The sequence below is a fragment of the Mustelus asterias genome, unplaced genomic scaffold (assembly GCF_964213995.1).
Source record: "Mustelus asterias unplaced genomic scaffold, sMusAst1.hap1.1 HAP1_SCAFFOLD_2784, whole genome shotgun sequence".
Taxonomy (NCBI): domain Eukaryota; kingdom Metazoa; phylum Chordata; class Chondrichthyes; order Carcharhiniformes; family Triakidae; genus Mustelus; species Mustelus asterias.
Genome location: NW_027592729.1, coordinates 7,501 through 34,648, shown reverse-complemented (window position 1 = coordinate 34,648; position 27,148 = coordinate 7,501). Strand labels below are relative to the sequence as shown.

At 55.6% G+C, this 27,148-nt stretch overlaps 1 long non-coding RNA gene across 1 annotated transcript in view; it reads left to right on the top strand.

Annotated features, from left to right (window-relative positions):
* The first annotated feature begins 2,498 nt into the window (after positions 1 to 2,498).
* LOC144490019 (uncharacterized) overlaps positions 2,499 to 27,148 on the top strand; it is a 24,724-nt gene continuing 74 nt past the window's right edge. The window contains exons 1-5 of the long non-coding RNA XR_013497127.1: positions 2,499 to 3,491; positions 18,288 to 18,392; positions 20,914 to 20,988; positions 21,760 to 21,857; positions 27,091 to 27,148. The exon at positions 27,091 to 27,148 is cut by the window's right edge and continues 74 nt beyond it. This is a non-coding gene — a long non-coding RNA (uncharacterized LOC144490019). The remainder of the gene's footprint in view (positions 3,492 to 18,287; positions 18,393 to 20,913; positions 20,989 to 21,759; positions 21,858 to 27,090) is intronic.

Genomic DNA, 27,148 nt, shown 5'->3' with positions numbered 1-27,148 from the left:
CAGTGTATCTAACGCACTGTGACACCCGGTCCCAGAGGGGGAAAGGACAGTGTATCTAACGCACTGTGACACCCGGTCCCAGAGGGGGAAAGGACAGTGTATCTAACGCACTGTGACACCCGGCCCCAGAGGGGGAAAGGACAGTGTATCTAACGCACTGTGACACCCGGTCCCAGAGGGGAAAGGACAGTGTATCTAACGCACTGTGACACCCGGTCCCAGAGGGGGAAAGGACAGTGTATCTAACGCACTGTGACACCCGGTCCCAGAGGGGGAAAGGACAGTGTATCTAACGCACTGTGACACCCGGTCCCAGAGGGGGGAAAGGACAGTGTATCTAACGCACTGTGACACCCGGTCCCAGAGGGGGATAGGACAGTGTATCTAACGCACTGTGACACCCGGTCCCAGAGGGGGAAAGGACAGTGTATCTAACGCACTGTGACACCCGGTCCCAGAGGGGGAAAGGACAGTGTATCTAACGCACTGTGACACCCGGTCCCAGAGGGGGAAAGGACAGTGTATCTAACGCACTGTGACACCCGGTCCCAGAGGGGGAAAGGACAGTGTATCTAACGCACTGTGACACCCGGTCCCAGAGGGGGAAAGGACAGTGTATCTAACGCACTGTGACACCCGGTCCCAGAGGGGGGAAAGGACAGTGTATCTAACGCACTGTGACACCCGGTCCCAGAGGGGGATAGGACAGTGTATCTAACGCACTGTGACACCCGGTCCCAGAGGGGGAAAGGACAGTGTATCTAACGCACTGTGACACCCGGTCCCAGAGGGGGAAAGGACAGTGTATCTAACGCACTGTGACACCCGGTCCCAGAGGGGGAAAGGACAGTGTATCTAACGCACTGTGACACCCGGTCCCAGAGGGGGAAAGGACAGTGTATCTAACGCACTGTGACACCCCGTCCCAGACTAGGCCCAGGTTTTACCACAGGCTCAGACGATATTCCATGCGGCCCAACTCAGGTTCTATAAAGCTGCAACATGACTTGCCAATTTTTAAACTCCCCAGCCAATGAAGGCAAGCATGCGGTATGCCCTCACTCCCCCTTCGCTCCCCCTTTCTTCTCCCTCACCTCCCTCCCTCACTCCCTCCCTATGCAGTCAAAGCATACCATTCATAGAGTACAGAGGGTAGAAGGAAAAGGATTTGATTTGATTTATTATTGTCACATATTGGGATACAGTGAAAAGTATTGTTTCTTGCACGCTGTACAGACAAAGCATACCGTTCATAGAGAAGGAAAGGAGAGGGTGCAGAATGTAGTGTCACAGTCACAGCTCGGGGTGTAGAGAAAGATCAACTTAATGCGAGGTCGGTCCATTCAAAAGTCTGACAGCAGCAGGGAAGAAGCTGTTCGTGAGTCGGTCGGTACGTGACCTCAGACTTTTGTGTCTTTTTCCCGGCGGAAGAAGGTGGAAGAGAGAATGTCCGGGGGGTGTGGGGGGGGTCCTTGATTATGCCGGCTGCTTTTCCCCGAGGCAGCGGGAAGTGTAGACGGAGTCAATGGATGGGAGGCTGGGGTTTGCGTGATGGGACTGGGCTACATTCACGACCCTTTGTAGTTCCTTGCGGTCTTGGGCAGAGCAGGAGCCCCAGACCAAGCTGTGATACATCCGGAAAGGATGCTTTCTATGGGGCATCTGTAAAAGTTGGTGAGAGTCGGAGCTGACATGCTGAATTTCCTTAGCCTCCTGAGAAAGTAGAGGCGTTGGTGGGGCTTTCTTAACCATAGTGTCGGCGTGGGGGGGACCGGGACAGGTTGTTGGTGATCTGGACACCGAAAAACATGAAGCTCTCGACCCTTTCTACTTCATCCCCGTTGATGTAGACAGGGGAATGTTCTCCTTTACGCTTCCTGAAGTCGATGACAATCTCCTTCGTTTTGTTGACATTGAGGGAGAGATTATTGTTACCAGTTCACCAGATTCTCTGTCTCATTCCTGTACTCCGTCTCGTCATTGTTTGAGATCCGACCCACTACGGGGGTGTCGTCAGCAAACTTGCAGCCCCTACACCCCCTCCCTATCTCTGTAACCTCCTCCATCCCCTACACCCCCTCCCTATCTCTGTAACCTCCTCCATCCCCTACACCCCCTCCCTATCTCTGTAACCTCCTCCATCCCCTACACCCCCTCCCGATCTCTGTAACCTCCTCCATCCCCTACACCCCCTCCCTATCTCTGTAACCTCCTCCAGCCCCTACACCCCTCCCTATCTCTGTAACCTCCTCCAGCCCCCTACACCCCCTCCCTATCTCTGTAACCCCCTCCAGCCCCTACACCCCCTCCCTATCTCTGTAACCTCCTCCAGCCCCTACACCCCCTCCCTATCTCTGTAACCTCCTCCAACCCCTACACCCCTCCCTATCTCTGTAACATAGAACAGTACAGCACAGAACAGGCCCTTCGGCCCACGATGTTGTGCCGAGCTTTATCTGAAACCAAGATCGAGCTATCCCACTCCCTATCATCCTGGTGTGCTCCATGTGCCTATCCAATAACCGCTTAAATGTTCCTAAAGTGTCTGACTCCACTATCACTGCAGGCAGTCCATTCCACACCCCAACCACTCCCTGCGTAAAGAACCTACCTCTGATATCCTTCCTGTATCTCCCACCACGAACCCTATCGTTATGCCCCCTTGTAATAGCTCCATCCACCCGAGGAAATAGTCTTTGAACGTTCACTCTATCTATCCCCTTCATCATTTTATAAACCTCTATTAAGTCTCCCCTCAGCCTCCTCCGCTCCAGAGAGAACAGCCCTAGCTCCCTCAACCTTTCCTCATAAGACCTACCCTCCAAACCAGGCAGCATCCTGGTAAATCTCCTCTGCACTCTTTCCAGCGCTTCCACATCCTTCTTATAGTGAGGTGACCGATACTTGTGACTGGTAAACAAACTTTAAGATTCTCTGTCATCCAGCCAACTGGGCAACCAGGAACCGGTCACGCGGCTGAAACATCCAATGAAATTACTTGCGAACAACTCCATTAAGCTTCGCTCATTTTACATGTACCACACATAACAGCCATAAAACTCGAAGCCACAATGTCTGGGTCAACTTCCCTCATCTGGGAAACCCACAGATCACAGCTCCCAAACCAGAGCATTTTTTTTAACGACCTGCGGCCAGTTTTAATCTACAAGTTGACCAAAACTCCCAGCATGCATAGCTCTCGGCCAGAACAGCCATTTTAATGGCCATTATACGCTGCTGAATCATTGCGGTCGCCATTCTTTCCCCGTCTGCACCTCCCCGGGAGGGACAGATGTCTCCTTTGATATCTGAAGCCGCTCGATACCCCTACAACCACCCCCCCCGCCTCTCTCCCTCCTCTCCATTCGCCCGGGGACTCCTCTGTGACTAACCCTTATCTCCGTTCCCCCCTCAGAGCTATCTGTTCCTCGTGTCTTCCGAGTTCGAACTGCACGATTGGCAGGATAGCATCGAAAGGGCGAAGAAACACGGTGCGTGCATGTAACCCTTCCCCCTTCCCTCACCCAACCCTGTTCATCCGTTAATTCCTTCCCCCTCCCGCTTCTCATCCCCTTCCTTCTCCAGTTTAGCGGGGGGACTTCCTGAGTAGAGGACGCCCCCCCCAGGCAGCTGAAGGGTTGGCCGCCAATGGCGGAGCGATGGGAATCGGGGGATGCTCGAGAGTTGGAGGATTGCAGGGATCTTGTAGGGTCGGAGGAGGTTACAGAGATAGGGAGGCGTGTAGGGGGCTGGAGGAGGTTACAGAGATAGGGAGGGGGTGTAGGGGCTGGAGGGGGTTACAGAGATGGGGAGGGGTGTAGGGGGAGGTTTCAGAGATAGGGAGGGGTGTAGGAGCTGGAGGAGGTTACAGAGATAGGGAGGGGGTGTAGGGGGCTGGAGAGGGTTACAGAGATAGGGAGGGGGTGTAGGGGGCTGGAGGAGGTTACAGAGATAGGGAGGGGTGTAGGGGCTGGAGGAGGTTACAGAGATAGGGAGGGGTGTAGGGGGCTGGAGGGGATTACAGAGATAGGGAGGGGTGTAGGGGCTGGAGGAGGTTACAGAGATAGGGAGGGGGTGTAGGGGGTTGGAGGGGGTTACAGAGATAGGGAGGGGTGTCGGAGCTGGAGGAGGTTACAGAGATAGGGAGGGGTGTAGGGGCTGGAGGAGGTTACAGAGATAGGGAGGGGTGTAGGGGGCTGGAGGAGGTTACAGAGATAGGGAGGGGTGTAGGGGCTGGAGGAGGTTACAGAGATAGGGAGGGGTGTAGGGGCTGGAGGGGGTTACAGAGATAGGGAGGGGGTGTAGGGGGCTGGAGGAGGTTACAGAGATAGGGAGGGGTGTAGGGGCTGGAGGAGGTTACAGAGATAGGGAGGGGTGTAGGGGGCTGGAGGAGGTTACAGAGATAGGGAGGGGTGTAGGGGGTTGGAGGGGGTTACAGAGATAGGGAGGGGTGTCGGAGCTGGAGGAGGTTACAGAGATAGGGAGGGGTGTAGGGGCTGGAGGAGGTTACAGAGATAGGGAGGGGTGTAGGGGGCTGGCGGAGGTTACAGAGATAGGGAGGGGTGTAGGGGCTGGAGGAGGTTACAGAGATAGGGAGGGGGTGTAGGGGCTGGAGGGGGTTACAGAGATAGGGAGGGGGTGTAGGGGCTGGAGGAGGTTACAGAGATAGGGAGGGGGTGTAGGGGCTGGAGGGGGTTACAGAGATAGGGAGGGGTGTAGGGGGCTGGAGGAGGTGACAGAGATAGGGAGGGGGTGTAGGGGGCTGGAGGAGGTTACAGAGATAGGGAGGGGGTGTAGGGGGCTGGAGGAGGTTACAGAGATAGGGAGGGGGTGTAGGGGCTGGAGGAGGTTACAGAGATAGGGAGGGGGTGTAGGGGCTGGAGGAGGTTACAGAGATAGGGAGGGGGTGTAGGGGCTGGAGGAGGTTACAGAGATAGGGAGGGGGTGTAGGGGGCTGGAGGAGGTTACAGAGATAGGGAGGGGGTGTAGGGGGCTGGAGGAGGTTACAGAGATAGGGAGGGGTGTAGGGGGCTGGAGGAGGTTACAGAGATAGGGAGGGGTGTACGGGGCTGGAGGAGGTTACAGAGATAGGGAGGGGGTGTAGGGGCTGTAGGAGGTTACAGAGATAGGGAGGGTGTAGGGGGCTGGAGGAGGTTACAGAGATAGGGAGGGGGTGTAGGGGGCTGGAGGGGGTTACTGAGATAGGGAGGGGGTGTAGGGGCTGGAGGAGGTTACAGAGATAGGGAGGGGGTGTAGGGGGCTGGAGGAGGTTACAGAGATCGGGAGGGGGTGTAGAAGCTGGAGGAGGTTACAGAGATAGGGAGGGGGTGTAGGGGGCTGGAGGGGGTTACTGAGATAGGGAGGGGGTGTAGGGGCTGGAGGAGGTTACAGAGATAGGGAGGGGGTGTAGGGGCTGGAGGAGGTTACAGAGATAGGGAGGGGGTGTAGGGGGCTGGAGGGGGTTACTGAGATAGGGAGGGGGTGTAGGGGCTGGAGGAGGTTACAGAGATAGGGAGGGGGTGTAGGGGGCTGGAGTAGGTTACAGAGATAGGGAGGGGGTGTAGGGGCTGGAGGAGGTTACAGAGATAGGGAGGGGTGTAGGGGGCTGGAGGAGGTTACAGAGATAGGGAGGGGGTGTAGGGGGCTGGAGGAGGTTACAGAGATAGGGAGGGGGTGTCGGGGGCTGGAGGAGGTTACAGAGATAGGGAGGGGGTGTAGGGAGCTGGAGGAGGTTACAGAGATAGGGAGGGGTGTAGGGGCTGGAGGAGGTTACAGAGATAGGGAGGGGGTGTAGGGGCTGCAGGAGGTTACAGAGATAGTGAGGGAGTGTAGGAGGCTGGAGGAGGGTTACAGTGATTGGGAGGGTGTAGGGGGCTGGAGGAGGTTACAGAGATAGGGAGGGGTGTAGGGGGCTGGAGGAGGTTACAGAGATAGGGAGGGGTGTAGGGGGCTGGAGGGGGTTACAGAGATAGGGAGGGGTGTAGGGGCTGGAGGAGGTTACAGAGATAGGGAGGGGTGTAGGGGCTGGAGGAGGTTACAGAGATAGGGAGGGGGTGTAGGGGGCTGGAGGAGGTTACAGAGATAGGGAGGGGTGTAGGGGGCTGGAGGAGGTTACAGAGATAGGAAGGGGTGTAGGGGACTGGAGGATGTAACAGAGATAGGGAGGGGTGTAGGGGGCTGGAGGAGGTTATAGAGATAGGGAGGGGGTGTAGGGGGCTGGAGGAGGTTACAGAGATAGGGAGGGGGTGTAGGGGACTGGAGGATGTTACAGAGATAGGGAGGGGTGTAGGGGGCTGGAGGATGTTACAGAGATAGGGAGGGGGTGTAGGGGACTGGAGGATGTTACAGAGATAGGGAGAGGTGTAGGGGCTGGAGGAGGTTACAGAGATAGGGAGGGATGTAGGGGGCTGGAGGAGGTTACAGAGATAGGGAGGGGGTGTAGTGGGCTGGAGGAGGTTACAGAGATAGGGAGGGGGTGTAGGGGCTGGAGGAGGTTACAGAGATAGGGAGGGGGTGTAGGGGCTGGAGGAGGTTACAGAGATAGGGAGGGGGTGTAGGGGGCTGGAGGAGGTTACAGAGATAGGGAGGGGTGTAGGGGGCTGGAGGAGGTTACAGAGATAGGGAGGGGTGTAGGGGGCTGGAGGAGGTTACAGAGATAGGGAGGGGTGTAGGGGCTGGAGGAGGTTACAGAGATAGGGAGGGGGTGTAGGGGCTGGAGGAGGTTACAGAGATAGGGAGGGGGTGTAGGGGGCTGGAGGAGGTTACAGAGATAGGGAGGGGGTGTAGGGGGCTGGAGGAGATTACAGAGATAGAGAGGGGGTGTCGGGGGCTGGAGGAGGTTACAGAGATAGGGAGGGGGTGTAGGGGCTGGAGAAGGTTACAGAGATAGGGAGGGGGTGTAGGGGCTGGAGGAGGTTACAGAGATAGGGAGGGGTGTAGGGGGCTGGAGGAGGTTACAGAGATAGGGAGGGGGTGTAGGGGGCTGGAGGAGGTTACAGAGATAGGGAGGGGGTGTCGGGGGCTGGAGGAGGTTACAGAGATAGGGAGGGGGTGTAGGGAGCTGGAGGAGGTTACAGAGATAGGGAGGGGTGTAGGGGCTGGAGGAGGTTACAGAGATAGGGAGGGGTGTAGGGGCTGGAGGAGGTTACAGAGATAGGGAGGGGTGTAGGGGCTGGAGGAGGTTACAGAGATAGGGAGGGGGTGTAGGGGGCTGGAGGAGGTTACAGAGATAGGGAGGGGTGTAGGGGGCTGGAGGAGATTACAGAGATAGAGAGGGGGTGTCGGGGGCTGGAGGAGGTTACAGAGATAGGGAGGGGGTGTAGGGGCTGGAGAAGGTTACAGAGATAGGGAGGGGGTGTAGGGGCTGGAGGAGGTTACAGAGATAGGGAGGGGTGTAGGGGGCTGGAGGAGGTTACAGAGATAGGGAGGGGGTGTCGGGGGCTGGAGGAGGTTACAGAGATAGGGAGGGGGTGTAGGGAGCTGGAGGAGGTTACAGAGATAGGGAGGGGTGTAGGGGCTGGAGGAGGTTACAGAGATAGGGAGGGGGTGTCGGGGGCTGGAGGAGGTTACAGAGATAGGGAGGGGGTGTAGGGAGCTGGAGGAGGTTACAGAGATAGGGAGGGGTGTAGGGGCTGGAGGAGGTTACAGAGATAGGGAGGGGGTGTAGGGAGCTGGAGGAGGTTACAGAGATAGGGAGGGGTGTAGGGGCTGGAGGAGGTTACAGAGATAGGGAGGGGGTGTAGGGGCTGGAGGAGGTTACAGAGATAGTGAGGGAGTGTAGGAGGCTGGAGGAGGGTTACAGTGATTGGGAGGGTGTAGGGGGCTGGAGGAGGTTACAGAGATAGGGAGGGGTGTAGGGGGCTGGAGGAGGTTACAGAGATAGGGAGGGGGTGTAGGGGCTGTAGGAGGTTACAGAGATAGGGAGGGTGTAGGGGGCTGGAGGAGGTTACAGAGATAGGGAGGGGGTGTAGGGGGCTGGAGGGGGTTACTGAGATAGGGAGGGGGTGTAGGGGCTGGAGGAGGTTACAGAGATAGGGAGGGGGTGTAGGGGGCTGGAGGAGGTTACAGAGATCGGGAGGGGGTGTAGAAGCTGGAGGAGGTTACAGAGATAGGGAGGGGGTGTAGGGGGCTGGAGGGGGTTACTGAGATAGGGAGGGGGTGTAGGGGCTGGAGGAGGTTACAGAGATAGGGAGGGGGTGTAGGGGCTGGAGGAGGTTACAGAGATAGGGAGGGGGTGTAGGGGGCTGGAGGGGGTTACTGAGATAGGGAGGGGGTGTAGGGGCTGGAGGAGGTTACAGAGATAGGGAGGGGGTGTAGGGGCTGGAGGAGGTTACAGAGATAGGGAGGGGGTGTAGGGGGCTGGAGTAGGTTACAGAGATAGGGAGGGGGTGTAGGGGCTGGAGGAGGTTACAGAGATAGGGAGGGGTGTAGGGGGCTGGAGGAGGTTACAGAGATAGGGAGGGGGTGTCGGGGGCTGGAGGAGGTTACAGAGATAGGGAGGGGGTGTAGGGAGCTGGAGGAGGTTACAGAGATAGGGAGGGGTGTAGGGGCTGGAGGAGGTTACAGAGATAGGGAGGGGGTGTAGGGGCTGGAGGAGGTTACAGAGATAGTGAGGGAGTGTAGGAGGCTGGAGGAGGGTTACAGTGATTGGGAGGGTGTAGGGGGCTGGAGGAGGTTACAGAGATAGGGAGGGGTGTAGGGGACTGGAGGATGTAACAGAGATAGGGAGGGGTGTAGGGGGCTGGAGGAGGTTATAGAGATAGGGAGGGGGTGTAGGGGGCTGGAGGAGGTTACAGAGATAGGGAGGGGGTGTAGGGGGCTGGAGGAGGTTACAGAGATAGGGAGGGGGTGTAGGGGGCTGGAGGAGGTTACAGAGATAGGGAGGGGTGTAGGGGGCTGGAGGTGATTACAGAGATAGAGAGGGGGTGTCGGGGGCTGGAGGAGGTTACAGAGATAGGGAGGGGGTGTAGGGGCTGGAGAAGGTTACAGAGATAGGGAGGGGGTGTAGGGGCTGGAGGAGGTTACAGAGATAGGGAGGGGTGTAGGGGGCTGGAGGAGGTTACAGAGATAGGGAGGGGGTGTAGGGGGCTGGAGGAGGTTACAGAGATAGGGAGGGGGTGTCGGGGGCTGGAGGAGGTTACAGAGATAGGGAGGGGGTGTAGGGAGCTGGAGGAGGTTACAGAGATAGGGAGGGGTGTAGGGGCTGGAGGAGGTTACAGAGATAGGGAGGGGTGTAGGGGGCTGGCGGAGGTTACAGAGATAGGGAGGGGTGTAGGGGCTGGAGGAGGTTACAGAGATAGGGAGGGGGTGTAGGGGCTGGAGGGGGTTACAGAGATAGGGAGGGGGTGTAGGGGCTGGAGGAGGTTACAGAGATAGGGAGGGGGTGTAGGGGCTGGAGGGGGTTACAGAGATAGGGAGGGGTGTAGGGGGCTGGAGGAGGTGACAGAGATAGGGAGGGGGTGTAGGGGGCTGGAGGAGGTTACAGAGATAGGGAGGGGGTGTAGGGGGCTGGAGGAGGTTACAGAGATAGGGAGGGGGTGTAGGGGCTGGAGGAGGTTACAGAGATAGGGAGGGGGTGTAGGGGCTGGAGGAGGTTACAGAGATAGGGAGGGGGTGTAGGGGCTGGAGGAGGTTACAGAGATAGGGAGGGGGTGTTGGGGCTGGAGCAGGTTACAGAGATAGGGAGGGGTGCAGGGTTGGAGGAGGTTACAGAGATAGGGAGGGGTGTAGGGGCTGGAGGAGGTTACAGAGATAGGGAGGGGTGTAGGGGCTGGAGGAGGTTACAGAGATAGGGAGGGGGTGTAGGGGGCTGGAGGAGGTTACAGAGATAGGGAGGGGTGTAGGGGGCTGGAGGAGATTACAGAGATAGAGAGGGGGTGTCGGGGGCTGGAGGAGGTTACAGAGATAGGGAGGGGGTGTAGGGGCTGGAGAAGGTTACAGAGATAGGGAGGGGGTGTAGGGGCTGGAGGAGGTTACAGAGATTGGGAGGGGTGTAGGGGGCTGGAGGAGGTTACAGAGATAGGGAGGGGGTGTAGGGGGCTGGAGGAGGTTACAGAGATAGGGAGGGGGTGTCGGGGGCTGGAGGAGGTTACAGAGATAGGGAGGGGGTGTAGGGGGCTGGAGGAGGTTACAGAGATAGGGAGGGGTGTAGGGGGCTGGAGGAGGTTACAGAGATAGGGAGGGGTGTAGGGGCTGGAGGAGGTTACAGAGATAGGGAGGGGTGTAGGGGCTGGAGGAGGTTACAGAGATAGGGAGGGGGTGTAGGGGGCTGGAGGAGGTTACAGAGATAGGGAGGGGTGTAGGGGGCTGGAGGAGATTACAGAGATAGAGAGGGGGTGTCGGGGGCTGGAGGAGGTTACAGAGATAGGGAGGGGGTGTAGGGGCTGGAGAAGGTTACAGAGATAGGGAGGGGGTGTAGGGGCTGGAGGAGGTTACAGAGATAGGGAGGGGTGTAGGGGGCTGGAGGAGGTTACAGAGATAGGGAGGGGGTGTAGGGGGCTGGAGGAGGTTACAGAGATAGGGAGGGGGTGTCGGGGGCTGGAGGAGGTTACAGAGATAGGGAGGGGGTGTAGGGAGCTGGAGGAGGTTACAGAGATAGGGAGGGGTGTAGGGGCTGGAGGAGGTTACAGAGATAGGGAGGGGGTGTAGGGAGCTGGAGGAGGTTACAGAGATAGGGAGGGGTGTAGGGGCTGGAGGAGGTTACAGAGATAGGGAGGGGGTGTAGGGGCTGGAGGAGGTTACAGAGATAGTGAGGGAGTGTAGGAGGCTGGAGGAGGGTTACAGTGATTGGGAGGGTGTAGGGGGCTGGAGGAGGTTACAGAGATAGGGAGGGGTGTAGGGGGCTGGAGGAGGTTACAGAGATAGGGAGGGGGTGTAGGGGCTGTAGGAGGTTACAGAGATAGGGAGGGTGTAGGGGGCTGGAGGAGGTTACAGAGATAGGGAGGGGGTGTAGGGGGCTGGAGGAGATTACAGAGATAGAGAGGGGGTGTCGGGGGCTGGAGGAGGTTACAGAGATAGGGAGGGGGTGTAGGGGCTGGAGAAGGTTACAGAGATAGGGAGGGGGTGTAGGGGCTGGAGGGGGTTACAGAGATCAGGAGGGGTGTAGAGGCTGGAGGAGGGTGCGGAGATAGGGAGGGGGTGTCGGGGCTGGAGGAGGGTGCGGAGATAGGGAGGGGGTGTCGGGGCTGGAGGAGGGTGCGGAGATAGGGAGGGGGTGTAGGGTCTGGAGGAGGGTGCGGAGATAGGGAGGGGGTGTCGGGGCTGGAGGAGGGTGCGGAGATAGGGAGGGGGTGTCGGGGCTGGAGGAGGGTGCGAAGATAGGGAGGGGATGTCGGGGCTGGAGGAGGGTGCGGAGATAGGGAGGGGTGTAGGGGCTGGAGGAGGTTACAGAGATCGGGAGGGGGTGTAGGGGCTGGAGTAGGTTACAAAGATAGGGAGGGGATGTCGGGGCTGGAGGAGGTTACAGAGATAGGGAGAGGTGTCGGGACTGGAGGAGGTTACAGAGATAGGGAGGGGGTGTAGGGGCTGGAGGAGGGTGCGGAGATAGGGAGGGGGTGTCGGGGCTGGAGGAGGTTACAGAGATAGGGAGGGGGTGTCGGGGCTGGAGGAGGTTACAGAGATAGGGAGTGGTGTCGGGGCTGGAGGAGGTTACAGAGATAGGGAGGGGTGTAGGGGCTGGAGGAGGTTACAGAGATAGGGAGGGGTGTAGGGGGCTGGAGGAGGTTACAGAGATAGGGAGGGGTGTAGGGGCTGGAGGAGGTTACAGAGATAGGGAGGGGGTGTAGGGGCTGGAGGGGGTTACAGAGATAGGGAGGGGGTGTAGGGGGCTGGAGGAGGTTACAGAGATAGGGAGGGGGTGTAGGGGCTGGAGGAGGTTACAGAGATAGGGAGGGTGTGTAGGGGCTGGAGGAGGTTACAGAGATAGGGAGGGGGTGTAGGGGCTGGAGAGGGTTACAGAGATAGGGAGGGGGTGTAGGGGCTGGAGAGGGTTACAGAGATCGGGAGGGGGTGTAGGGGGCTGGAGAGGGTTACAGAGATCGGGAGGGGGTGTAGAAGCTGGAGGAGGTTACAGAGATAGGGAGGGGGTGTAGGGGGCTGGAGGGGGTTACTGAGATAGGGAGGGGGTGTAGGGGCTGGAGGAGGTTACAGAGATAGGGAGGGGGTGTAGGGGCTGGAGGAGGTTACAGAGATAGGGAGGGGGTGTAGGGGGCTGGAGGGGGTTACTGAGATAGGGAGGGGGTGTAGGGGCTGGAGGAGGTTACAGAGATAGGGAGGGGGTGTAGGGGGCTGGAGGAGGTTACAGAGATAGGGAGGGGGTGTAGGGGCTGGAGGAGGTTACAGAGATAGGGAGGGGGTGTAGGGGGCTGGAGGAGGTTACAGAGATAGGGAGGGGGTGTAGGGGCTGGAGGAGGTTACAGAGATAGGGAGGGGGTGTAGGGGGCTGGAGGAGGTTACAGAGATAGGGAGGGGGTGTAGGGGCTGGAGGAGGTTACAGAGATAGGGAGGGGTGTAGGGGGCTGGAGGAGGTTACAGAGATAGGGAGGGGGTGTAGGGGGCTGGAGGAGGTTACAGAGATAGGTTGGGGGTGTCGGGGGCTGGAGGAGGTTACAGAGATAGGGAGGGGGTGTAGGGAGCTGGAGGAGGTTACAGAGATAGGGAGGGGTGTAGGGGCTGGAGGAGGTTACAGAGATAGGGAGGGGGTGTAGGAGGCTGGAGGAGGGTTACAGAGATTGGGAGGGTGTAGGGGGCTGGAGGAGGTTACAGAGATAGGGAGGGGTGTAGGGGGCTGGAGGAGGTTACAGAGATAGGGAGGGGTGTAGGGGGCTGGAGGGGGTTACAGAGATAGGGAGGGGTGTAGGGGCTGGAGGAGGTTACAGAGATAGGGAGGGGGTGTAGGGGGCTGGAGGAGGTTACAGAGATAGGGAGGGGGTGTAGGGGACTGGAGGATGTTACAGAGATAGGGAGGGGGTGTAGGGGCTGGAGGAGGTTATAGAGATAGGGAGGGATGTAGGGGGCTGGAGGAGGTTACAGAGATAGGGAGGGGGTGTAGGGGACTGGAGGATGTTACAGAGATAGGGAGGGGGTGTTGGGGCTGGAGGAGGTTACAGAGATAGGGAGGGGTGTAGGGGGCTGGAGGAGGTTACAGAGATAGGGAGGGATGTAGGGGCTGGAGGAGGTTACAGAGATAGGGAGGAGGTGTAGTGGGCTGGAGGAGGTTACAGAGATAGGGAGGGGTGTAGGGGCTGGAGGAGGTTACAGAGATAGGGAGGGGTGTAGGGGCTGGAGGAGGTTACAGAGATAGGGAGGGGTGTAGGGGCTGGAGGAGATTACAGAGATAGGGAGGGGGTGTAGGGGCTGGAGGAGGTTACAGAGATAGAGAGGGGTGTAGGGGCTGGAGGAGGTTACAGAGATAGGGAGGGGGTGTAGGGGCTGGAGAAGGTTACAGAGATAGGGAGGGGGTGTAGTGGGCTGGAGGGGGTTACAGAGATCAGGAGGGGTGTAGAGGCTGGAGGAGGGTGCGGAGATAGGGAGGGGGTGTAGGGTCTGGAGGAGGGTGCGGAGATAGGGAGGGGGTGTCGGGGCTGGAGGAGGGTGCGGAGATAGGGAGGGGGTGTCGGGGCTGGAGGAGGGTGCGAAGATAGGGAGGGGTGTAGGGGCTGGAGGAGGTTACAGAGATCGGGAGGGGTGTAGGGGGCTGGGGGAGGTTACAGAGATAGGGAGGGGGTGTAGGGGCTGGTGGAGGTTACGGAGATAGGGAGGGGGTGTAGGGGCTGGAGTAGGTTACAAAGATAGGGAGGGGATGTCGGGGCTGGAGGAGGTTACAGAGATAGGGAGGGGGTGTCGGGGCTGGAGGAGGGTGCGGAGATAGGGAGGGTGTATCGGGGCTGGAGGAGGTTACAGAGATAGGGAGGGGCTGTCGGAGCTGGAGGAGGTTACAGAGATAGGGAGGGGGTGTCGGGGCTGGAGGAGGTTACAGAGATAGGGAGGGGCTGTCGGGGCTGGAGGAGGTTACAGAGATAGGGAGAGGCTGTCGGGGCTGGAGGAGGGTGCGGAGATAGGGAGGGGTGTCGGGGCTGGAGGAGGGTGTGGAGATAGGGAGGGGGTGTAGCGGCTGGAGGAGGTTACAGAGATAGGGAGGGGGTGTCGGGGCTGGAGGAGGGTGCGGAGATAGGGAGGGTGTATCGGGGCTGGAGGAGGTTACAGAGATAGGGAGGGGCTGTCGGGGCTGGAGGAGGTTACAGAGATAGGGAGGGGCTGTCGGGGCTGGAGGAGGGTGCGGAGATAGGGAGGGGGTGTCGGGGCTGGAGGAGGTTACAGAGATAGGGAGGGGCTGTCGGGGCTGGAGGAGGTTACAGAGATAGGGAGGGGCTGTCGGGGCTGGAGGAGGTTACAGAGATATGGAGGGGCTGTCGGGGCTGGAGGAGGGTGCGGAGATAGGGAGGGGGGGAATGAGTACAATGGAGGATTCGAATCTTAAAATGGCGGTGTTACAGGGCTGGGAGCCAATGAGAGCCAGCGGTCGGGGAGGTTGAGGGGGGCGGGTGTTGGTGTGAACTGGGATATCCTGTGAGTTGGGACACGGGATTGATTGGGGGTCAAAGGTGGAGGATGTGTCGCAGGGCGGATGGTCTTGAGTGAGGTCTTGTTGGCGCCCCCTTCTGGTTCGAATGGCCACCAGCAGACGGTCGGCCTTCGTGGTCAGGCTTCAGTGGGCACCCAGGCCCAGGTCCTGATCCCCAGTCAACCCAGCCACAACCCAATGGCAGCCATGTTGGAGAGGCTGGCTAGTGGCTGCCTATTCCGGGGAGGGGGAATGGCTGGAGAACAGGGAGGGGGAATGGCTGGAGAACGAGGAGGGGGAGCGACCTTCCCTGCCCGTGTGAGCCAAACCTCGGAGTAACATGGCGACTGTCACCTGGGAATAGTGATTGGGCCTGAAATTCGGCCAATGGTTTAACCTGATGACCTCACTGTGTGTGCGTGTATCCGATCACACGTGTGTGCACACACGTGTGTGTGGGGTTTTTTTCTCATTCCATGGATTACAGGGTCAAAGGTAGGGTTCTGAAGACTGTGGAGGAACAGAGAGATCTTGGGGTCCATATCCACAGATCTCTAAAGGTTGCCACTCAAGTGGATAGAGCTGTGAAGAAGGCCTATAGTGTGTTAGCTTTTATTAACAGGGGGTTGGAGTTTAAGAGCCGTGGGGTTATGCTGCAACTGTACAGGACCTTGGTGAGACCACATTTGGAATATTGTGTGCAGTTCTGGTCACCTCACTATAAGAAGGATGTGGAAGCGCTGGAAAGAGTGCAGAGGAGATTTACCAGGATGCTGCCTGGTTTGGAGGGTAGGTCTTATGAGGAAAGGTTGAGGGAGCTAGGGCTGTTCTCTCTGGAGCGGAGGAGGCTGAGGGGAGACTTCATAGAGGTTTATAAAATGATGAAGGGGATAGATAGAGTGAACGTTCAAAGACTATTTCCTCGGGTGGATGGAGCTATTACAAGGGGGCATAACTATAGGGTTCGTGGTGGGAGATACAGGAAGGATATCAGAGGTAGGTTCTTTACGCAGAGAGTGGTTGGGGTGTGGAATGGACTGCCTGCAGTGATAGTGGAGTCAGACACTTTAGGAACATTTAAGCGGTTATTGGATAGGCACATGGAGCACACCAGGATGATAGGGAGTGGGATAGCTTGATCTTGGTTTCAGATGAAGGTCGGCACAACATCGTGGGCCGAAGGGCCTGTTCTGTGCTGTACTGTTCTATGTTCTATGAACGGGGACCCGGCCGTATCAATCCTGTGGCTCCCAGAGCAGGTCAGAGGCTGGGAATCCTGCAGAGAGTAACTCACCTCCTGACTCCCTCCTTCCCAAAGCCTGTCCCACCATCCACAAGGACACAAGTCAGGAGTGTGAAGGGACACTCTCCACTCGCCTGGATGGGTGCGGCTCCCAACGACACTGGAGAAGCTCCACACCATCCAGGACAAAGCAGCCTCCCCCCGCTCGATTGACACGCTAACCCCCACCTTCGACACTCACTCCCTCCAACACAGCGACAGCCCGTGTGAACCGTCTACAAGATGCCCCGCAGCGACTCGCCAAGGCTCCTTCCTCAGCACCTTCCAAACCCACCACCTCCACCCACCAAGAAGGACAAGAGGAGGCAGGAGACGCATGGGGAACACCCACCGTCTACAAGTTTCCCCCCTCCGAGCCTCCCACACCATCCCGACTTGGAAATATATCGGCTGTTCCTTCACCGTGGCTGGGGTCAAAATCCTGGAGCTCCCTCCCTAACAGCGCTGTGGGTGTACCTACATCACACACACACACGGGGGAACGGTAGCAGGTTCAAGATGGCGGCCATCTCACCTCCTTACCAAGGACAACTAGGGTTGGGCATAGAAACATAGAAACTAGAAGCAGGAGGAGGCCATTCTGCCCGTCCAGCATGCCCCGCCATTCATCACCATCATGGCTGATCATCCAACTCAATATCCTGACCCCCCCTTCCCCCCCATATCCCTCCATCCCTTTCGCCCCAAGAGCGAAATCCAATTCCTTCCTGAAACCACACAACGTTTTGTCCTCAACTACTTCCTGTGGGAGTGAATTCCACACATTCCCCACCCTCTGGGTGAAGACATTTCTCCCACCTCAGTCCCTAAAAGGTTCCCCCCTTATCCTCAAACTGTGACCCCCCCTGGTTCTGGACTCCCCCCAACATCGGGAACATTCTCTGAGGACGGCACGGTGGCACAGAGGGTCAGCACTGCTGTCCTTTAGTGTCCAAAGATGTGCAGGTTAGGGGGATTGGCCATGCTAAATAGCCCCTTAGTGTCCAAAGGTGTGTAGGTTAGGGTGGATTGGCCATGCTAAATTGTCCCTTAGTGTCCAAAGATGTGCGGGTTAGGTGGATTGGCCATGCTAAATTGCCCCTTAGTGTCCAAAGATGTGTAGGTTAGGGGGATTGGCCATGCTAAATTGCCCCTTAGTGTCCAAAGGTATGTAGGTTTAGTGGATTGGCCATGCTAAATTGCCCCTTAGTGTCCAAAGATGTGCGAGTTAGGTGGATTGGCCATGCTAAATTGTCCCTTAGTGTCCAAAGATGTGTAGGTTAGGGGGATTGGCCATGCTAACTTGCCCCTCAGTGTCCAAAGATGTGCAGGTTCGGTGGATTGGCCATGCTAAATTGCCCCTTAGTGTCCAAAGATGTGTAGGTTAGGTGGATTGGCCGTGCTAAATTGCCCCTTAGTGTCCAAAGATGTGCAGGTTAGGTGGATTGGCCATGCTAAATTGCCCCTTAGTGTCCAAAGATGTGTAGGTTAGGGGGATTGGCCATGCTAAATTGCCCCTTAGTGTCCAAAGGTATGTAGGTTTAGTGGATTGGCCATGCTAAATTGCCCCTTAGTGTCCAAAGATGTGCGAGTTAGGTGGATTGGCCATGCTAAATTGTCCCTTAGTGTCCAAAGATGTGTAGGTTAGGGGGATTGGCCATGCTAACTTGCCCCTCAGTGTCCAAAGATGTGCAGGTTCGGTGGATTGGCCATGCTAAATTGCCCCTTAGTGTCCAAAGATGTGTAGGTTAGGTGGATTGGCCGTGCTAAATTGCCCCTTAGTGTCCAAAGATGTGCAGGTTAGGTGGATTGGCCATGCTAAATTGTCCCTTAGTGTCCAAAGATGTGCAGGTTAGGTGGATTGGCCGTGCTAAATTGCCCCTTAGTGTCCAAAGATGTGTAGGTTAGGTGGATTGGCCATGCTAAATTGTCCCTTAGTGTCCAAAGATGTGTAGGTTAGGTGGATTGGCCGTGCTAAATTGCCCCTTAGTGTCCAAAGATGTGTAGGTTGGGTGGATTGGCCGTGCTAAATTGTCCCTTAGTGTCCAAAGATGTGCAGGTTAGGTGGATTGGCCGTGCTAAATTGTCCCTTAGTGTCCAAAGATGTGCGGGTTAGGGGGATTGGCCATGCCAATATTTTTTTTATCGAATTCAAATTCCACCATCTGCCGTGGGCGGGATTCGAACCCGGGGTCCCCAGCTGAGTTTCTGGGTTAATAATCTCGTGCTAATACCACGAGGCCATCTCCTCCTGTGTGTGCGCGTACACGAGTGCTTCAGGTAGACCTTAACCCCATCGCAGGCCCATCCGATTGACCAGTTCGGTACTAGGCCCGTGGTTGATTGGTGAAGCCTTCCGTCTCCAATTTTCTGGGCCTACCTCCGTCCCCCGCCACCCTCTCCCCCCCCCGAATCACGCAACTTTGACTTTATCCCTCCCCGCAGGCTTCCAGAACTTCTCCGCCAACCCCAGCGAGATCCACAGCCTCATCAACAGCTACATCACTCAACGGACGACGCACTGCGTTCCGCTGCACAGTAACGTGGAAGGTAAGACTCCGTCACCAGGGGGCGACACTTCCGGCGGAGGCAGGCGGGTGGGTGGGGGGGCAGCCGAGGCGGGGTGGGGGTGGTGTGGAATCTCTCGACCCCCTCATCAAACGGCGAGGTAGTGTATTTTGGAGGATCGAATTTAGGTGTGAGTTATACTGCCAATGGCAGAACCTTTGGGAACATTAACGTACAGAGGGATCTGGGCAGTCAGGTCCACAGTTCCCTCAAAGTGGTAACGCAGGTTGCCAAGGTGATAGAGTCATAGAGGCAGGGAAACAGGCCCTTCGGCCCAACTTGTCCATGCCACCCTTTTTTTTAAACCCCCAAGCTAATCCCAATTGTCCACATTTGGCCCATATCCCTCTATACCCATGTAACTATCTAAATGCTTTTTAAAAGACAAAATTGTACCCGCCTCTACTACTACCTCTGGCAGCTCGTTCCAGACACTCACCACCCTCTGTGTGAAAAAATTGCCCCTCTGGACACTTTTGTATCTCTCCCCTCTCACCTTAAACCTATGCCCTCTAGTTTTAGACTCCCCTACCTTTGGGAAAAGATATTGACTATCGAGCTGGTCTGTGCCCCTCATTATTTTATAGACCTCGATAAGATCACCCCTCAGCCTCCTACGCTCCAGAGAAAAAAGTCCCAGTCTATCCAGCCTCTCCTTATAACTCAATCCATCAAGTCCCGGTAGCATCCTAGTAAATCTTTTCTGCACTCTTTCTAGTTTAATAATATCCTTTCTATAATAGGGTGACCAGAACTGTACACAGAGCTCTGAGGGGTAGAGGGATCTGGGTGTCCTAGTGTATGAATCACGCAAGGTTAGATTGATTTGATTAGATTTGATTTATTATTGTCACATGTATTAGTATCCAGTGAAAAGTATTGTTTCCTGCGCGCTATACAGACAAAGCATACCATTCATAGAGTACAGAGGGGAGGAGGAAAAGGATTTGATGCGATTTATTATTAGGTTAGGGGGATTGGCCATGCTAAATTGTCCCTTAGTGTCCAAAGATGTGTGGGTTAGGTGGATTGGCCGTGCTAAATTGTCCCTTAGTGTCCAAAGATGTGCGGGTTAGGCAGATTGGCCATGCTAAATTGCCCCTTAGTGTCCAAAGGTGTGCAGGTTCGGTGGATTGGAAGTACAGAGGGGAGAAGGAAAAGGATTTGATTTATTATTGTCACGTGTATTGGGTGACAGTGAAAAGTATTGTTTCTTGCGCGCTATACAGACAAAGCATACCGTTCATAGAGAAGGAAAGGAGAGGGTGCAGAATGTAGTGTTACAGTCACAGCTCGGGGTGTAGAGAAAGATCAACTTAATGCCAGGTAGGTCCATTCAAAAGTCTGACAGCAGCAGGGAAGAAGCTGTTCTTGAGTCGGTCGGTACGTGACCTCAGACTTTTGTATCTTTTTCCCGATGGAAAAAGGTGGAAGAGAGAATGCCCGGGGTGCGTGGGGGGGTCCTTGATTATGCCGGCTGCTTTTCCCCGAGGCAGCGGGAAGTGTAGATAGAAACATGGACAAACTACAGCACAAAACAGGCCCTTCGGCCCCATAAGTTGTGCCGAACATATCCCTACCTTCCAGGCCGACCTATAACCCTCCATCCTATTAAGCCCCATGTACTCATCCAGGAGTCTCTTAAAAGACCCTATTGAGTTTGCCTCCACCACCACTGACGGCAGCCGATTCCACTCGCCCACCACCCTCTGTGTGAAAAACTTCCCCCTAACATTTCCCCTGTACCTACCCCCCAGCACCTTAAACCCGTGTCCTCTCGTAGCAGCCATTTCCACCCTGGGAAAAAGCCTCTGAGAGTCCACCCGATCTATGCCTCTCAACATCTTATATACCTCTATTAGGTCTCCTCTCATCCTACGTCTCTCCAAGGAGAAAAGACCGAGCTCCCTCAGCCTATCCTCATAAGGCATGCCACTCAATCCAGGCAACATCCTTGTAAATCGCCTCTGCACCCTTTCAATCTTTTCCACATCCTTCCTGTAATGAGGCGACCAGAACTGAGCACAGTACTCCAAGTGGGGTCTGATAGAGTTAATGGATGGGAGGCTGGGGTTTGCGTGATGGGACTGGGCTACATTCACGACCCTTTGTAGTTCCTTGCGGTCTTGGGCAGAGCAGGAGCCCCAGACCGAGCTGTGATACACCCGGAAAGAATGCTTTCTATGGGGCATCTGTAAAAGTTGGTGAGAGTCGTAGCTGACATGTCGAATTTCCTTAGCCTCCTGAGAAAGTAGAGGCGTTGGTGGGGCTTCTTCATGATCGATTCGGTTGAAGAAACAGCGAGGCAGAGTGAATTGGGAAACGGGAACGGAGGGAGACAAACTCAGTTGGGCAGAATGCAGAGTTCCAGGAAATCGGGAGAGTGAGTGCGCTGGCGAGGGATTAGCCAGGTGAGGGTTGAGTGAGGAGGGGGATTTGGGCAGCAGCAGGGCAGATTTCAGTTCCGAGCGCGTTGACCCTGATACAATTTCCCTCTTTTCAGAACCAGAGGAGAGAATTCTACGAGGGACAATCAGCCTCAAGATCCACTCGATCTCCGGATTCACTGCGCCAATCAGTAAGGAACAGGGAGGAAGGAACAACAGTGTATCTAACGCACTGTGACACCCGGTCCCAGAGGGGGAAAGGACAGTGTATCTAACGCACTGTGACACCCGGTCCCAGAGGGGGAAAGGACAGTGTATCTAACGCACTGTGACACCCGGTCCCAGAGGGGGAAAGGACAGTGTATCTAACGCACTGTGACACCCGGTCCCAGAGGGGGAAAGGACAGTGTATCTAACGCACTGTGACACCCGGTCCCAGAGGGGGAAAGGACAGTGTATCTAACACACTGTGACACCCGGTCCCAGAGGGGGAAAGGACAGTGTATCTAACGCACTGTGACACCCGGTCCCAGAGGGGGAAAGGACAGTGTATCTAACGCACTGTGACACCCGGTCCCAGAGGGGGAAAGGACAGTGTATCTAACGCACTGTGACACCCGGTCCCAGAGGGGGAAAGGACAGTGTATCTAATGCACTGTGACACCCGGTCCGAGAGGGGGAAAGGACAGTGTATCTAACGCACTGTGACACCCGGTCCCAGAGGGGGAAAGGACAGTGTATCTAACGCACTGTGACACCCGGTCCCAGAGGGGGAAAGGACAGTGTATCTAACGCACTGTGACACCCGGTCCCAGAGGGGGAAAGGACAGTGTGTCTAACGCACTGTGACACCCGGTCCCAGAGGGGGAAAGGACAGTGTATCTAACGCACTGTGACACCCGGTCCCAGAGGGGGAAAGGACAGTGTATCTAACAGTGTATATTTCTATTTTTCTCTGGAAGATGTTTACTGCAGTTTTGAAGCGGACACGAATGGTTATTTTGAGAAGAAAGCTCAAACGAGTGTCTTAAACCAAGTCACAACTCCCATGTGGGAGGAGGTGAGATTCTGAGTAAATCTCCCTCTACACTGTCCCCCCATCAAACACACCCAGGAGAGATACAGCACGGGGTTAGATACAGAGTAAAGCTCCCTCTGCACTGTCCCCCATCAAACACTCCCAGGACAGGTACAGCACGGGGTTAGATACAGAGTAAAGCTCCCTCTACACTGTCCCCATCAAACACTCCCAGGACAGGTACAGCACGGGGTTAGATACAGAGTAAAGCTCCCTCTACTCTGTCCCCATCAAACACTCCCAGGACAGGTACAACATGGGGTTAGATACAGAGTAAAGCTCCCTCTACACTGTCCCCCATCAAACACTCCCAGGGCAGGTACAGCACGCGGTTAGATACAGAGTAAAGCTCCCTCCACACTGTCCCCCATCAAACACTCCCAGGACAGGTACCACACGGGGTTAGATACAGAGTAAAGCTCCCTCTACACTGTCCCCCATCAAACACTCCCAGGACAGGTACAGCACGGGGTTAGATACAGAGTAAAGCTCCCTCTACACTGTCCCCCATCAAACACTCCCAGGACAGGTACAGCACGGGGTTAGATACAGAGTAAAGCTCCCTCTACACTGTCCCCCATCAAACACTCCCAGGACAGGTACAGCACGGGGTTAGATACAGAGTAAAGCTCCCTCTACACTGTCCCCCATCAAACACTCCCAGGACAGGTACAGCACGGGGTTAGATACAGAGTAAAGCTCCCTCTGCACTGTCCCCCATCAAACACTGTCAGGACAGGTACAGCACGGGGTTAGATACAGAGTAAAGCTCCCTCTACACTGTCCCCCATCAAACACTGTCAGGACAGGTACAGCACGGGGTTAGATACAGAGTAAAGCTCCCTCTGCACTGTCCCCCATCAAACACTCCCAGGACAGGTGCAGCACGGGGTTAGATACAGAGTAAAGCTCCCTCTACACTGTCCCCCATCAAACACTCCCAGGACAGGTACCACACGGGGTAAGATACAGAGTAAAGCTCCCTCTACACTGTCCCCCATCAAACACTCCCAGGACAGGTACAGCACGGGGTTTGATACAGAGTAAAGCTCCCTCTACACTTTCCCCATTAAACACTCCCAGGACAGGTACAGCACGGGGTTAGATACAGAGTAAAGCTCCCTCTACACTGTCCCCATCAAACATTCCCAGGACTGGTACAGCACGGGGTTAGATACAGAGTAAAGCTCCCTCTACACTGTCCCCATCAAACACTCCCAGGACAGGTACAGCACGGGGTTAGATACAGAGTAAAGCTCCCTCTACACTGTCCCCATCAAATACTCCCAGGACAGGTACAGCACGGGGTTAGATACAGAGTAAAGCTCCCTCGACACTGTCCCCATCAAACACTCCCAGGACAGGTACAGCACGGGGTTAGATACAGAGTAAAGCTCCCTCGACACTGTCCCCATCAAACACTCCCAGGACAGGTACAGCACGGGGTTAGATACAGAGTAAAGCTCCCTCTACACTGTCCCCCATCAAACACTCCCAGGGCAGGTACAGCACGGGGTTAGATACAGAGTAAAGCTCCCTCTACACTGTCCCCATCAAACACTCCCAGGACGGGTACAGCACGGGGTTAGATACAGAGTAAAGCTCTCTCTACACTGTCCCCCATCAAACACTCCCAGGACGGGTACAGCACGGGGTTAGATACAGAGTAAAGCTCCCTCTACGCTGTCCCCCATCAAACACTCCCAGGACAGGTACAGCACAGGGTTAGATACAGAGTAAAGCTCAATCTACACTGTCCCCCATCAAACACTCCCAGGACAGGTACAGCACGGAGTTAGATACAGAGTAAAGCTCCCTCTACACTGTCCTCATCAAACACTCCCAGGACAGGAACAGCACGGGGTTAGATACAGAGTAAAGCTCCCTCTACACTGTGCCCCATCAAACACTCCCAGGACAGGTACAGCACGGGGTTAGATACAGAGTAAAGCTCCCTCTACACTGTCCCCCATCAAACACTCCCAGGACAGGTACAGCACAGGGTTAGATACAGAGTAAAGCTCCCTCTACACTGTCCCCCATCAAACACCCCCAGGACAGGTACAGCACGGGGTTAGATACAGAGTAAAGCTCCCTCTACACTGTCCCCATCAAACACTCCCAGGACAGGTACAGCACGGGGTTAGATACAGAGTAAAGCTCCCTCTACACTGTCCCCATCAAACACTCCCAGGACAGGTACAGCATGGGGTTAGATACAGAGTAAAGCTCCCTCTACACTGTCCCCATCAAACACTCCCAGGACAGGTACCACACGGGGTTAGATACAGAGTAAAGCTCCCTCTACACTGTCCCCCATCAAACACTCCCAGGACAGTTACAGCATGGGGTTAGATACAGAATAAAGCTCCCTCTATACTTTCCCATCAAACACTCCCAGGACAGGTACAGCACGGGGTTAGAAACAGAGTAAAGCTCCCTCTACTCTGTCCCCATCAAACACTCCCAGGGCAGGTACAACACGGGGTTAGATACAGAGTAAAGCTCCCTCTACACTGTCCCCCATCAAACACTCCCAGGGCAGGTACAGCACGGGGTTAGATACAGAGTAAAGCTCCCTCTACACTGTCCCCATCAAACACTCCCAGGACAGGTACAGCACGGGGTTAGATACAGAGTAAAGCTCCCTCTACACTGTCCTCATCAAACACTCCCAGGACAGGAACAGCACGGGGTTAGATACAGAGTAAAGCTCCCTCTACACTGTGCCCCATCAAACACTCCCAGACAGGTACAGCACGGGGTTAGATACAGAGTAAAGCTCCCTCTACACTGTCCCCCATCAAACACTCCCAGGACAGGTACAGCACGGGGTTAGATACAGAGTAAAGCTCCCTCTACACTGTCCCCCATCAAACACCCCCAGGACAGGTACAGCACGGGGTTAGATACAGAGTAAAGCTCCCTCTACACTGTCCCCATCAAACACTCCCAGGACAGGTACAGCACGGGGTTAGATACAGAGTAAAGCTCCCTCTACACTGTCCCCATCAAACACTCCCAGGACAGGTACAGCATGGGGTTAGATACAGAGTAAAGCTCCCTCTACACTGTCCCCATCAAACACTCCCAGGACAGGTACCACACGGGGTTAGATACAGAGTAAAGCTCCCTCTACACTATCCCCCATCAAACACTCCCAGGACAGGTACAGCACGGGGTTAGATACAGAGTAAAGCTCCCTCTACACTGTCCCCATCAAACACACCCAGGACAGGTACAGCACGGGGTTAGATACAGAGTAAAGCTCCCTCTACACTGTCCCCCATCAAACACTCCCAGGACAGGTACAGCACGGGGTTAGATACAGAGTAAAGCTCCCTCTACACTGTCCCCATCAAACACACCCAGGACAGGTACAGCACGGGGTTAGATACAGAGTAAAGCTCCCTCTGCACTGTCCCCCATCAAACACTCCCAGGACAGGTACAGCACGGGGTTAGATACAGAGTAAAGCTCCCTCTACACTGTTCCCATCAAACACTCTCAGGACAGGTACAGCACGGGGTTAGATACAGAGTAAAGCTCCCTCTACACTGTCCCCATCAAACACACCCAGGACAGGTACAGCACGGGGTTAGATACACAGTAAAGCTCCCTCTACACTATCCCCCATCAAACACTCCCAGGACAGGTACAGCACGCGGTTAGATACAGAGTAAAGCTCTCTCAACACTGTCCCCATCAAACACTCCCAGGACAGGTACAGCACGGGGTTAGATACAGAGTAAAGCTCCCTCTACACTGTCCCCATCAAACACTCCCAGGACAGGTACAGCACGGGGTTCGATACAGAGTAAAGCTCCCTCTACACTGTCCCCATCAAACACTCCCAGGACAGGTACAGCACGGGGTTAGATACGGAGTAAAGCTCCCTCTACACTATCCCCATCAAACACTCCCAGGACAGGTACAGCACGGGGTTAGATACAGAGTAAAGCTCCCTCTGCACTGTCCCCATCAAACACTCCCAGGACAGGTACAGCACGGGGTTAGATACAGAGTAAAGCTCCCTCTACACTGTCCCCCATCAAACACTCCCAGGACAGGTACAGCACAGGGTTAGATACAGAGTAAAGCTCCCTCTGCACTGTCCCCCATCAAACACTCCCAGGACAGGTACAGCACGGGGTTAGATACAGAGTAAAGCTCCCTCTGCACTGTCCCCCATCAAACACTCCCCACGCACACTCACCTTGGTTGGCTGTTAGTTTTGGGTTTCGGATTGTGATTGGGTTTGGGATTGGGTTTGGGTTTGGGTTTGGGATTGGGTTTGGGTTTGGGATTGGGTTTGGGTTTGGGATTGGGTTTGTGTTTGGGATTGGGTTTGGGTTTGGGATTGGGATTGGGTTTGGGTTTGGGATTGGGTTTGGGATTGGGTTTGGGTTTGGGATTGGGTTTGGGTCTGGCATTGGGTTTGGGTTTGGGTTTGGGTTTGGGATTGGGGTTGGGATTTGGGATTGGATTTGGGATTGGGATTGGGTTTGGGATTGGGGTTGGGATTTGGGATTGGATTTGGGATTGGGATTGGGATTGGGTTTGGGATTGGGTTTGGGATTGGGATTGGGATTGGGATTGGGTTTGGGTTTGGGTTTGGGATTGGGTTTGGGATTGGTATTGGGTTTGGGATTGGGTTTGGGATTGGGATTGGGTTTGGGATTGGGTTTGGGATTGGGTTTGGGATTGGGTTTGGATTTGGGTTTGGGATTGGGTTTGGATTGGGTTTGGGTTTGGGATTGGGTTTGGGTTTGGGATTGGGTTTGGGTTTGGTTTTGGGTTTGGGATTGGGATTGGGATTGGGTTTGGGTTTGGGTTTGGGATTGGGTTTGGGTTTCGGATTGGGTTTGGGTTTGGGATTGGGATTGGGTTTGGGATTGGGTTTGGGATTGGGTTTGGATTTGGGTTTGGGATTGGGTTTGGATTGGGTTTGGGTTTGGGATTGGGTTTGGGTTTGGGGTTGGGTTTGGGTTTGGTTTTGGGTTTGGGATTGGGATTGGGATTGGGTTTGGGTTTGGGTTTGGGATTGGGTTTGGGTTTCGGATTGGGTTTGGGTTTGGGATTGGGATTGGGTTTGGGATTGGGATTGGGATTGGGATTGGATTTGGGATTGGGTTTGGGATGGAGAGTAGACATTCCCAGCGTCTCTCTCTCTCTCCGGCTCCTCTCTAACTGTATCCCTCGATATTCCCAACAGGAGATAGATATCCAGTTGGATGGGGCCCAGTCTCTCAGGGTGTTGATATGGCAACAAC